This window comes from Anoplophora glabripennis, unplaced genomic scaffold (genome assembly GCF_000390285.2).
Source record: "Anoplophora glabripennis isolate ALB-LARVAE unplaced genomic scaffold, Agla_2.0 scaffold120, whole genome shotgun sequence".
NCBI lineage: Eukaryota > Metazoa > Arthropoda > Insecta > Coleoptera > Cerambycidae > Anoplophora > Anoplophora glabripennis.
Genome location: NW_019416214.1, coordinates 760120 through 773986, shown reverse-complemented (window position 1 = coordinate 773986; position 13867 = coordinate 760120). Strand labels below are relative to the sequence as shown.

Sequence of the window (13867 nt, the reverse complement as noted above, 5' to 3'; positions counted from 1 at the left end):
TTAGTTTTAGTTTAAATATAATCACAAATGAGCAAAACGATCAAAATGCCCAATACTGAGTGAAAATGTACTCAATAACTTCCCTTAATAGATTCACTCCGTACCTTTATTGCTTTCACTCACACCGATTTTTTTACAGTGTATCTTAAAATGGTTGTAGGTTTTTAAAATCCCCTTTGAACTTTAGAATTTAACAACATCACTAAGGCTATGATTCATAATATTAAAACACGCCTCATTATGTGGAACTTTAAAGAACACTGTTGATAAAAAAAAAACCTGTAGGAGATGACATCTTTTATATCCTTGAAATCATTTTTGTTCTGCTCTTTTATTAAAACCGTGTTATGGGAACATCTCGGGTTGCAAACGAGTATAACGTATGAATTTTCAATGTATAGAGATATTCTTTGTGCTATACTTCGTATAACCCCAGCTCGCGCGGGAGAATCTGTTATACTTTATTATTTAGAATGTGTGGCGGTCTACTCTCTTTGTTAAACGTAAAAAGATTTAACTAAAATAATTATGTAGCTCTTACTTATTTTAAATTACATATTGTTTAGTTTATGTTTAAAGTAAATATGTCTTTAATTTGTAGTTCATAACTACAAATTATTAAAAAAGTTGTCTGTTTGACAGTACCTTAAGGTGCTATTAGACGAATCACTTTTAACGATCGTCGCTGATGAATTATCCAAAGGAATTCTTCGGGAATTCATTTTGTGTTTGCACGTTGCTCTGAAAGTGAAAAACTTATTTTATTTTAAAATGGCGTCAAGTGAAATTGCAGTTCAGGTTCGGTTCAATATTCAGCTCGTCTACAATTCCTCGTAAAGCTTTGTCCCCTAAAACTTTATTTTAATATCCGTCTGTTTTATTATTTCAACAGACTGGTTGTTCTCGAAGCACATAATGTGATCGTACTTCCATTTGAAATCCTTTATTATTTATTATAGTAACAATAGATTTAAAAATTATATTGTAGTCAAAATTATATTAAACAAAACAATGCTACACTAAGGTACATATTATATATTGTTTAATTATTACTGTGCTATTTCATCTAGTACGATTGGTCCTCGATGAACAAGAAGTAGAATTTTATATTTGTATTCATCATCAACAAAAGTAACGGCAGTTATTCTACGAATCATGCTACCAAAATTTTTTATAATTTCGCGTCTATTCTCAATGTTATTTTTTAGTAAACGCATAGATTTCTATTCAATGACGTCCATTTTTGAAATTATTTACTAAAATTGAGCAACACATGTTTGTGTTAGATATAACTGTCTTGTCGTTTTTGTTGATCCGGTTTAAATGACTTATATAACTGAAAATTATTAACTACTATATGTATATCCACTTTCTGGTACATTAATTTGAGGCTAGTCTAATATATACTCTTTTCTTTCAGGTGAGTCAACACATGTACCTACTGAAAAAGCTTCACTTGTTAGTAAGTATGAGAGTATATTTTATAGGTATAAAAACATGTTTATAAAATATCTCGCAAGGTAGATCGTTAATATTAACAAGCCTTTATTATGTAATATGTAACTGTGCGCAGCGATCTGTATAACTGATACTTAATTCCAACCTTTAACTATATCTAAATAATATAATAACGTAGAATGAAGTTGTTTCGGTTCAATTTCATTTATTCTCTGTTATCGCTACTACTCCTTTCATTAATTCCAGAAATATTATTGACTGCCTTTGATGCTGAATTGTATAACAAGAATTTTAACAGTAAATTGTGGGAAGGGTCAGTTTAACGTTGTTTTATAAATGAGTTCGTTTGACTGACACCTGAAATGATAAAACAGCCAACTGAAGTATGTATGCAGTATTCCATTTATTGGTTTGGAAAAAATGATCGGGAACTGTACTACAAGAATTCACAATTTCATTATAATTTAGTTTGCTTTTTACCAATTTCAGTTAGTACTAAATCAAATAATTACACGGTCCCACAAAGAAAAAAAGTATCGTATCTGGTATTCAGACCCATTGATTTCCATGTATTTTTTCCGCTGAATCCGAATTTGCCTTCAGATTTGGCCCAACGGGTCTGACATTTCGGGAAAATTAAAAAAACAGGTCAAATCTCACAAAAAACGTAATTTACCATCGACGAAAGTTATAAAAAATCAAATTATTCTACCAGCTCACTAGACGAATGATTTTTCACTCGCTCAATTCCAATTTATCATCATAGAGTCAGACAAGCTGGTCCAAAACAGAAAATAGATAAAAACGCCATTTTCATGGTATAATTCGTGTTGCAAAGTTCTGGATCCATCTTTTTATCCACCCACCCATTTATGAATTCATACTTCTTTCGATCATCCACCTGCACCACCTATAAAACCCACCCATCCACCCATCTATCCTTCTACCTTTTTTACTGAGAGACTGAGAGATGAAATAACAGCCTAGAAGATTGAGGATGCAATAAAACTTGTAGAACACTCTACTTTTTAAACAAAAGAAAACAATATCTACAAATCATTCTTATTTTTGTTGCTATAACATGTTCTTTTTTCTTTAAAGGATCTATGCAAAGAGTTACCCTTTCGTTTAGTCCCTCTATTTTTCGTTTCTCTTTTTAACAACCAACAAAAATCGGCCATCATGTTTTCATCCCATCTTTCTTGATATAGTTGTTCTATAACCTTTATATCCTGATGAAATCGTTTGCCTTGTTCTTCTCTATAATCTCCAAGATTTTCAGGAAACCAATCCAGATGTGAATGAAGGAAGTGCAACTTGTAGTTCATCAAACATCCCAGATCTTGGAAGTCTTTTGTCATTTTCGATCCAATTTCTTCGTATTTAGGACTCTTGTTGTTTCCTAAAAAAAATTTTCGCCCTATATAGGTCGAAATTTTCCGAATACTTCTGAGGCGAAATTGAAAGAAGGTGTATTCAATGGACCTCAGATTAGGATATTGTTCAAGGATGCAACATTCATCACTACAATGGGTAGCATGAGTGCTTAGACTAGTTGTAGCGACAAATTTTTTAGGAAACCAAGGCGAACGATGTCATCAGGATATGAAGGTTATAGAACAATGATATCAAGGAAGATGGGATGAAAACAGGGTGGTCGATTTTTGTTGGTTGTTAAAAAGAGAAACGAAAAATAGAAGGACCAAACGAAAGCGTAAGCCTTTGCATAGATCCTTTGAAGAAATGAGAACACGTTATAGCAACAAAAATAAGAATTTGTAGATATCGTTTTCTTTTGTTAAGAAAGTAGAGTATTCTACAAGTTTTATTGCATTCTCAATCTTCTAGTTATCTCATCTCTCAGTACAAAAAGTAGATGAATAGATGGGTGGATGGGTGGATTTTATAGGTGGTACAGGTGGATGAACAAATATGCGTATTCATGCATGAACGACTGGATAGAAAGATGTATGAATTCATGAATGGGTGGGTGGATAAAAAGATGGATCCAAAACTCTGCAACACGAATTATGCCATGAAGATGCCGTGTTTAAGAAGCATTTTGATCTATTTTCTGTTTTTGAATGAAATTGGACCAGCTTGTCTGACTCTATGATGATAAATTGGAATTAAACGAGTGAAAAATCATACGTCTAGTGGGCTGGTAGAATAATTTGATTTTTTATAACTTTCGTCTATCGTAAATTACGTTTTTTTGTGAATTTCGACGTTTTTTTTTTAATTTCCCGAAAACTCAGACCCGTTGGGCCAAATCTGAAGGCAGATTCGGATTTAGCGGAAAAAAATACATGGGTCTGAATACCAGATCCATACTTTTTTTTTGTGGAGCTATGTTATTAATTGGTATTATTAGGAGGCAAAATCTACGAAAAAAACCTAGTAATAACAGAAAATACGCATGGATGCAGGTGCCCTAGAACGATGTAATTGCATCCTTTTTGACTGGCTTGTTTTTTAAGTTTGAGAGTCAATAAAAACTATTAAATATAGAAAAATAACTATGTTGCCTTCTTAAAAATAGAATAAAAAAAATTCAAAATTCGCCATCACGCTTCTAATATTAACGTTAGTTCTTATTAATAAAATATAACACCTCGTTACCAGAATTGAAGTAACTTATGAATGCTTTTATACAAACACCGATAAATGACAACTTAACTTCAATTTAAACAATGCAGTAATTTTCAATATACAGGACAATTCAATTACTGAAATTAATGGAACTCCATTGAGAAATTCAGGAAGTGTTGTGTTGTAGCTGGTGATAGTTAATAAGAGGAGTGCCATAAATTTGGAACTAACAGGAACACCTGTTGTAATAAAAAACTGCTACCTGAATTTACCACTACTAATAAAGTAAAGCAAAGAGAGAACCATTTAACCATAATGCAGATATTTAAATAAATGGTTCGTGGATCAAATTTTTTTATAGAATACAGGCTGTTACAAATTCGCTTCTCGCTACAGGAATCTCGGAAACGGTAAGAGATACGAAGTAGGTTAAATGGGGGCAAAGTTGCATAATCAGGGGACCAACATTATGTTTCTAAAAAATCGAGGCTAACATGATTAGTTTTCGAAATTTTTGAAAAAAAAAAACGAAATTTTGGAAATCAGCTTTTGTTTCATTTCAGCCTTGTTTGAGGTGATATTGAAAAAAGAAGAACACTTTCTCACGGCAACTTTTTGCCCTCTATCGAGTGGCATAATCAATTTTTGTATGTAACATTTCGTCTCTCCAGGATCATCATCAGCTTCATTTTTTGAAATACGACCCTGAGAATTATATTACATTTTTTGCAAGCCTTCATGACCCCCAAAACTGTACTCAGTCCGAACCAGATTCAGACGTTTTGTCTCGAAAAAATTAATCTTCAATGGATTCGTGTTTCTTTCCGTTTCCGAGATCCCTGTAGTAAGAAACGAATTTGTAACAGCTTGTAAATGATAACACAATAAAATATGCAACAAATGTAGATTTTTTAATAAAATAAACTGTGTTGTAAGCGCTTGAAAATCAATTTCAGTGTCTATCATGTAAAAATATGCGAATTTTATTAAGGAATTTTATCACAAAAATTCTCATTCAAAATCTGGTAATTGAGAGTTTACTAAAAGTACTTAATTTAATTCCTTGTATACGGTCTTGAATACATAGGTATCATTCTGTTAACACATTCATTTCAAATTATTTTTCTCTCTCAGGTATATATTTTCGTATGTTTTCAAAGCATAATAGATATGAAGAATAATATATCATTTTCTATATAAAGCTCATTTGGTATGCATGCCAATGTGTATGATTATTGTGGTAATTTGTCTTTATAACCTTTATAACTTGTGTATCATTGTCGGGCTATATTATGACTTTCTGTATTAATAAAGCTAACCACACACTAGAAACTAGGACAACACGAACGAAGTTAGTTTTTTAATTTCCTCATGGATAAGATTTTAATGAATTTTACACCCTTTGTTCGCACATGATTCCTTTCTTATTTCAAAATTTGCTCGATCAAGTTAAACATAAACCCAAAATAGAAAAACAAGATGCATACTTCATTCAGGAAAATGTTAGGTTAGGTACTACTTGCAACATCTACAAACAATATCACTGCAAACACAAAACATATTATGTAATATATTTGCATAAGATTGACTAAACAAATGAAGGAATTTCACCGATTTTCTTTTTATACTATGTCATTGACGATCAAATAAAGAAGGGTGGTGGTCTTACATAAAATTACTTGTACTTAATCCAGAGGATGTGGCTAAAGTGGTCAATCTTTAAAAGAAATAGAAATCGTTAAAAATATTTTCTGTACACCTGTTGGCTCATTTTCAGGACATGGTGTGTTAAGGTTAAAATAAAAATCTGTGTGACAACACATAAAAATAGCCACTATAGAACTTACCATTTCCACATTTTATCAGGACGTACAAGGGTCCAATAGGGCCTAAGTGCTGTAGCTTTTAAGTCACCCTCCCCACAATTCCAGATTCCAGATTCTAGATATCAATCGATTTTGTATTTATTTAGTTATTACGTCATTTGTTTCTACCAATTGTGAGTGCCAATCTCACCAATAACATATGAATGTGGTATTAGCGAATATATAAATTAATAGGAGCTCCTCTACCTGTTTACGACTGATCTATAGCAGATTGCATTACTTTACAGTGCCAGTGTCCAAAGTGATAAAACCCGTACAGTGTGCGGTCAGCCTAAGAAGATAATGACAAATCAATAAATTTGATTTGTGTAAATAATATTTAGTACACCAGAACCATAAATGCTGCACAAAACTATCTTTTAAAATAGTAATCACTACAAAATAAACAGAAAATAGGTAAAGCTTAATGCCTATTCGCCTGATGGTTAATAGAAATAGATTTTAAATAATCTAAAGCAAGGAACAAATTTAAACTGCATTGTTACCGAGCATTGATTAAATAATGTAGACTCTTGGGTTCGACAGTCAGTAATTCAAAAACTGCCGCATCATATTTAATGAAAAAAGAAGCATCTGATGGATAATTAAAATTAGATATGGTGTTTTATTTGTACACACACACATATGTCCTAAAAGTTGACAGCATTGTGCGGGTCACATGTTCTAGTAAACACGTGGCAGTTAAGCAAAATGGATCGCTATATGACGGATGAGCAATAGTTGTGAAAATTCATTACAAAAAACAACATATCTCAGCTACACACTCTCCGTACCTATGAATGTTCATGATCCCGCACAGTGCTGTCAGCTCTTCGGGATGAAAATGGCGCATAATTCAAATCTTGCGGTGCTTTTGGGACAACTTTTTTATGTAGAATTGTCCACGGAATCTAAAAATGAATCCCAAATGATTATTAGGTCATTGGCGTAGAAGTTGGGGTAAAGAAACTCCGCTTTACTACCCATTCCTATACCACTGACCTACAAAAATTTGTAAATTTTACAGTAAATTATGCACATGTGTAAATGTTAACACCGCACCAAATTCTTTATGAGCATAGCAAAGATTTCATAAATAATATGATTTTAAAAAGCAACCAATACGGCCCTGCACAGTGAAAACGGTGAGACTTAGACCTTTGTTTTATAAGGCCATAAGGAATTATTTATTGAGTTCTAGTTGTGGTTAAAGTTTCAAACACCCTGTATGCACTTTAGTGCATAATATTTTCATAGGTCAAATACGTATGAAATATCGCCTTCAATATCACGTGTTCAAATAAATTTTAATTGCGTAATTTATGTGTATAACCATAGCAGCTCGAGCAAACGTAATGCAAGATATATAGAGCACCTTCTGCTCAATGAATTTAACAGCTTAGGAGGAGGAGAAAGAAGATTAATTTTAAACTCACCTCTCGTTACTTCATTTTACTTTGGAGCAATCACCGTTAGTTGGGGTAAATTAGAAAATTACCTGGGGCGTAAAATTTCCTAATTACAAAATAATACAAGTAACTCTTGAGCATTAAATATCCTCACTTCCGATCAGGAGGTTGAAAGGGGTGTTTAGTTTTGCTTAACGTATAGAATATCGATTGAGGAAGGGCAAACAGCCGTACCGACTTTAATATCTGCAGACATGCGATATACTTTATAGTTAAAACATTCGCCGTTTCGGCTTGCCCGCACCATAAAAGTGAAGTTCTCAAATGGCGGGGAAATAAAAACGTGAGGAGTGACTTTATTGTAATGTATTACTCATCTTTATAGATTTTCAACTGCAGGAAATTTCGTTGAATGGAATATGTCGACTATCTATCGTTATTTGTACTCCACAATTTAACTTTAAATGCAGTTTTATTTAATAATAATAATAATAATAATAATAATAATAATAATAATAATAATAATAATAATAATAATAATAATAATAAATAATATCTATGTCTATACCTATACCTATATCTATATCTATATCTAGGTCTATGTCTACATCTATATCTATGACTATATCTATATCTATATCTACATCTAGGTCTATGTCAGCATCTATATCTATGTCTACGTCTATATCTATGACTATATCTTTATCTATATCTATGTAATAAAAATTTAGTAATCTCTGCCACAAAAATTATTCGAGAGTTTTTCTATTATCTTATTTTTGACATTCTTGGCTTTAAATTTGGTGAATAACTCCAAACATAAGTCTTGCATTTTCTTTTAGTTTATATAATTTCCAAAGTTTTATTTAATAATAATAATAATGATAATAATAATAAATGTCTTTATTACTTTTTTTTAGTATAATTACAAAATACATAAATTTAGAAGAGGTTGGCGACATTCGGCTAAAGCCGCTCTTCCATGTAACCAACCTAGTCGTGGTACAGTAGTAGACAACGTTTAAGAATTACAAGAGAAAAAACAACAAAAAACAAGAATAAAAGTAATAGTATAACATCTTAATCATATAGGTTCTACTAAGAATTTTGAGTGGTTAACAAAAAATTTTTGACCTGCTTTCGGAAAGATGCGATGTTAATAGCAGATTTGATGCTAGTAGGTATATCATTATAAATATTTGAGGCGTTATAAGTAAAACTTCTCTCAAATTCGGCTGTAGAATGCCTCGGCACACTGTACAACTCCCGATTCCGCGTCTGTAAACCATGAATGTCACTATTTTTCACCAACTTCTCATATAAATAAACAGGTGATTTTGTAGCCCTTATTTTGTAAATTAAACATGATAGGTGGTATACAAATCTCTCGTGAAGTTTAAGCCATCTCGTAACAGGAAAAATTGCAGATATATGATCAAACTTACGTAAATTCAGCGAGTATCGCATGCAGCTATTCTGAATTTTTTGTAGGGTGTTTTTTTCAGTCATTCGTAAAGCAGGCCAATAAACTACATCATATCTATATAATAAAAATTTAGTAATCTCTGGTGTCACAAAAATTATTCGAGAGTTTTTGTATTATCTTATTTTTGACATTCCTGGTATACCTACCTTTAAATTTGGTGAATAACTCCAAACATAAGTCTTGCATTTTCTTTTAGTTTGTATAGTTTCCAAAACTATGAGAAAATTGAAAAATCTTAAGAAACTTCAAGTTACAATCTTCCATACTTTAAAATGTTAGAACATGGCACATTTTGTTTAAACTACCCAGCTAGGTATCTGAAAACCAAAGAAGCGAAATCATTAAAAATTTTTATATCAAAGAGGCGATGGAGACACTTGCATCCTGTCCAGATATTTTTTTCTCGTAGTGTTACCAAAAAAATTAATTCAGCAAACAAAATGCAAATTTGTCAAATAAAATACTTATGTGCATGTTACAGATCGATTAAAGAAATATTTTCTTAAAATGTCTAGCCTCTACACGGTCTTTCTTGTCCAAAATTAACACAAAAAGTTGGAATGAGCTGGCGGTCAATCCTTTTTATAATTTTCTAAACCACTGGAACGCTAAATACGACTATTTAAAATACATACATAAAAAAACAAAAAAATTGTAAATAGAAATATTTACTGTACTACTAGATATGTATATTTAACTAATGTAATGGTCTGATATAAACTAATTATTATTGTACAACTTCCGTAGTAATCTTTAATACCTACTTAGAAACATTTATGTGTATGTGAAGATGGATCAACGTCTTTCTGACATTTGATAATCATTGCTAAATAAAAACACATAAATTTTACTCTAAAACGAACAACAATTTTGCCAATTATCACCACCCTTCGTGTTATTTGTGTTATTTAGGAGACAAAAAAATTCGACATTTTTTTTATGAAGGTGGCTTTGAGAAAGTGATTCATCTAGAACCCATCTCATTCACCCTCTCTAACAACAAGTCATCAATAGTCAAAAACGTATATCAAATTATGGTACTGATATTTATTTCATGCGGTTTAAAAATTAATAAAAAAAAGTTTAGTTGATTTAGTTTAGTTTCGTTATTTAGTTATTTTAGTTTAGTTTATTTGGTTCAGTTAGTCTAGTTTAGTTATTTGTTATAGTTAACTGGTCATTTTCAAGTTGCTATATCTTTGAGTAGGAATTTATGAATAGTACATTTGAACCTCTTGTGTTAATTTTTACAAAAAACATCCTTTGACGCTTGGCAGAGACACCCTGTATATTACCGAAATCAATTTAAGTTTGAAGGTTTTCGGTATGTCTACCTTTATCAGCATTTAATTTTTTAGATATCAGTGCTTCATAATTTAGAAAAACTGTTGTATTAAAAAATCAAGAAGTAACAAATTTGCAACTGGAAGCTAAATAATATATTTATTTTAAACAGACCTAAATAACCTTTTGTTTTCTTTTGTTCTATCGCTTTTTATTTGTTTCGCCATTTAAATAATTTAATTAGCTGTCCTGACACTATTTTTGAACAATCATGTCCTTAACAATAGCTAGCGCAAACTAATGAACTGATTATTAGTTGATTTAATTCATTACGAAGTCTAGGTAATTATGATCGTTTAATTATTATGTGTTGCAGCGCAAATTATTTTGGGCAATCGCATGAATAACAGAAACAAAATAATGCGCATTGGAATTGGCACAAAATATATTCGAAATTTGCTCGTGTCCAGTTAACTCTGCTGGACAATGTTTCGCAGTGAAGAGAGTATTATTATTTTAATCTGAGTAGATGCGATTTGTGAATTGTTTTAATTAACAACTATATCTATAATGCATTAACTACAAGTCTCTGTTCTTTTCTACAGATTTGTTCTTCTTGTCTTTTGTACCATCCAGTCTATTTTTCCGGAAATTTAATCTGTTCCTTCACAGAATTTTTTAGCTCTAAATGCTGGATTTGTTATGGTTTACTCTTTACTATATATCATTGTTTTAAATTTAAGTATTTGTATAGGAATTCTCATGAATATTGAGTTAAAATTAATTGTTTATTAATATATTTATTTAAAAATAATACTTTCTTGCACGTCATTAAATTTCTAAATTTCTCAAAATATTTTGTCGATACACAATTTTTTTTTTAACTTAAAGACAATGCTATCGTAATTTCTACGGTATAAATTAAATTTCTCTTGAAATTAGGATAACACTCATTTTGGACTTATACAGTTTCGGAGAATTGTTCCAACGATATGTACGGCATTGCAATTTTCATTCTTTATGTTATATTTCTGATGAAAATTTGTAAATGCCGTGTAGTTATTAATGACCTAAAAATGTAGTAAAACTTTAATGAAAAATATTATCAGTCTCGTTATCAGCTATGTAAAATCCATTAGTTAAAAATTTACGGCATTGTTTTTTTATTTTTTACTTATGAAAAGTCAATTACAGCCATAATATTTTGAATTGAACATTTTTAGTTTATAACAAGGAATTTTCAAAATATTGTAAATTTTCACAATATAGTTCTTTGTTTTTTAACTCGAATTTTTAATTTGTACCATTAATTATAACCGGTCATGATTTAGTACGATAGTGTTTGGTGATATTTTATCAAAAAAGTGGTTGCCGTACAGGAACTAATGATCTTATCGAAAAAAATAAAACTCAATTCCAAAATATAAGTAATTGTTTATAAACTTTTGCATTAACCATAATTTTCAGACGGCATAGTTGCTATGAATTATTTAGAGAGTTAAATAATCATGTGGAATCGATGCCGTACATTTTTCAATGACTTGAAACAATGGGGGCTAAAATGGAGGGTTGTGCCCTGCATTTCTAACCCCTGTATCAGCAGATACGTACGGCGTCACTAAAAAAGTTATCTACGTATCAATCCGAAACTTGCAGTATAAATGCCGTACTTTAGTAAAACACCAAAAACTGGCCCAAAATTTTCAGGAAATCAAATATTTTCCTGGCTTCCGGTATTGCTATTTTTGTACTGCATTAGGTCGAGGTTCTTTTTTTTTGTAAATTTTAGAAATGCCGTACAAAAATGTTTTGCCGAAAACCACCCCCCTTGGTGGATAGGTTTAGCTTACCTGTGTACTCACCTGTACCAACAAGAATTGACGGCATAGTTATTGTTATATGTGGTAGTATTGATTTATAAGTAATTCATGCTGGGTCAAATGACCCCTTGAAAATTTCCAACGGGCTTGTAGTCTGTATGTATTTTACCATAATGACCAATAGTAGCGTTCCATTTTAAAACACGTGTACGGTTGGATGATTTACAGAAACTAAACAAACCTTTCGCGACAATGGCGGTAGAAAAGCTTTGGTAGAATCTACCGGCCCAAGACAGTGTTTATTAATTTCACGTCTGCAAATCTAAATTGTAAATTTCTGATAGCCGCGGCGTAATAGCTATGCAAATGCAAACAATTTATTAACATACAGTTGCGTGTCCTATTAAAAAAAATCAGATTTTTTCGTCTTGTTAGCACTTTAACTCTAATTTATTAACACCGTGGCAGTATTTTTAAAGTAAATCATTTAGAAATGGGTATTGCGGCGTCTCTGTTTCTCTCTTTTTTTTTTATTGCACTTGTTATCGCAGAAAACGGCCGAGTAAAAACGTCTCGACACGATAAGTTATCTTTCTAACCGTTGCACGTATCGTTATACAACTTCCTAAGAGACTGGCCAGTCGGCACGCAATGATGTGCATAATAATTACTTCAAGCAGGATCTACCCTTCACATTTCCTTACCCTTTCCTATCCTTGTGTTGTCCTTACCAGAACCGGAATTAGCCGAGGTTACAGTGTTTGCGGTAATAGCTATAAGCCAAAGACAACATCTTACCTAACGGGTAGGTATATACTCGTAAATTTGATTGGTACAATAGGTTGAAGCTTAGTCAGCTACACCGAATATGATGCAGAATATTCCTAGTGCGGTGCCTATCTCAAAATGTACCTGTGAATTGATAACTTCCACATATACAGTACGCGCCTAAAGTACGGAATAAATTCAGTAAAAACGAAAAATCCTCGAACAGGTCGATTTTTAATTAAAAAAATATACATATTTTAGCATGAAAGGCGATTTTCAACAGTCATTTGTTTTCGAGTAATGACGTCATCGACATTCTTTTTAAATAGCAACCCCCTATTTTTGTCTTGATTCTGAAAGATCGTTTCATTGTCGATCCGACAGTATTAAAATGTTGCCATCTTACATAGGAAAGTTTTCGAGTAAATGACGATTGAATGTTAGGAAACGTAAATTTTATTCATTAAAAAAATAACAATTCCTATGTCAAGCAAATACAATTCATTAAGTTTCCTACCTAAATTAAGTGTTCGAATTGTCACCCACCGATTTCTTGACAATACGCAAGTCTGTGTAGACATTCTTCTTGCATATTATGAATTATTTCTGGGGTAACTTTGTGTATTTCATCTATAATAAAATTTTGGAGTTCTTCTAAATTATGTGGTCTATTAACGTACGCTTTGGACTTTAAGTAGCCCCATAAGAAATAGTCCAGGGGTGTAAATATGGGGATCTCGCGGGCCATTCTATCGGTCCTCGTGTGCCGATCCACCTCCTAGGAAAACAATTGTCCAGAAAATCTCGAACAGGGCGCGTATAGTGCAGAGGTGCTGCACCGTCTTGCTGAAACCGTAGTATCATCAGGAATATCATGGTCATTATCATCATGAAAAATTACTGCAAGCGCTGGAACAAGGTCATTTTGTAAAAACTCTAAATGTCTTCCTCCTTCAAAGAAGAAGGGCCCTACTATTCTGTTGTCAACTATTCCAGCCCACACATTTAATTTCTGTGGGTGTTGGGTATGTGTCTCTGCCATCCAATGAGCGTTTTCCCGACTCCAATACCTGCAAGTTTGACGGTTCACTGTACCATTGAGACAAAACGTGGCCTTGTCTGGAAAAAGTATTTGCCGGTGTAAATCTCTATTTACTTGACATAAATCGATCATAATTTCACAAA

General features: G+C 32.1%; 1 protein-coding gene across 1 annotated transcript in view; it reads left to right on the top strand.

Annotated features, from left to right (window-relative positions):
• Positions 1 to 1425: 1425 nt before the first annotated feature.
• The window catches only part of LOC108907827 (heterogeneous nuclear ribonucleoprotein C), a 447713-nt gene continuing 435271 nt past the window's right edge, over positions 1426 to 13867 (top strand). The window contains exon 1 of the mRNA XM_018711644.1: positions 1426 to 1462. The gene's annotated coding sequence lies outside the window, so the exon portion shown is untranslated. The remainder of the gene's footprint in view (positions 1463 to 13867) is intronic.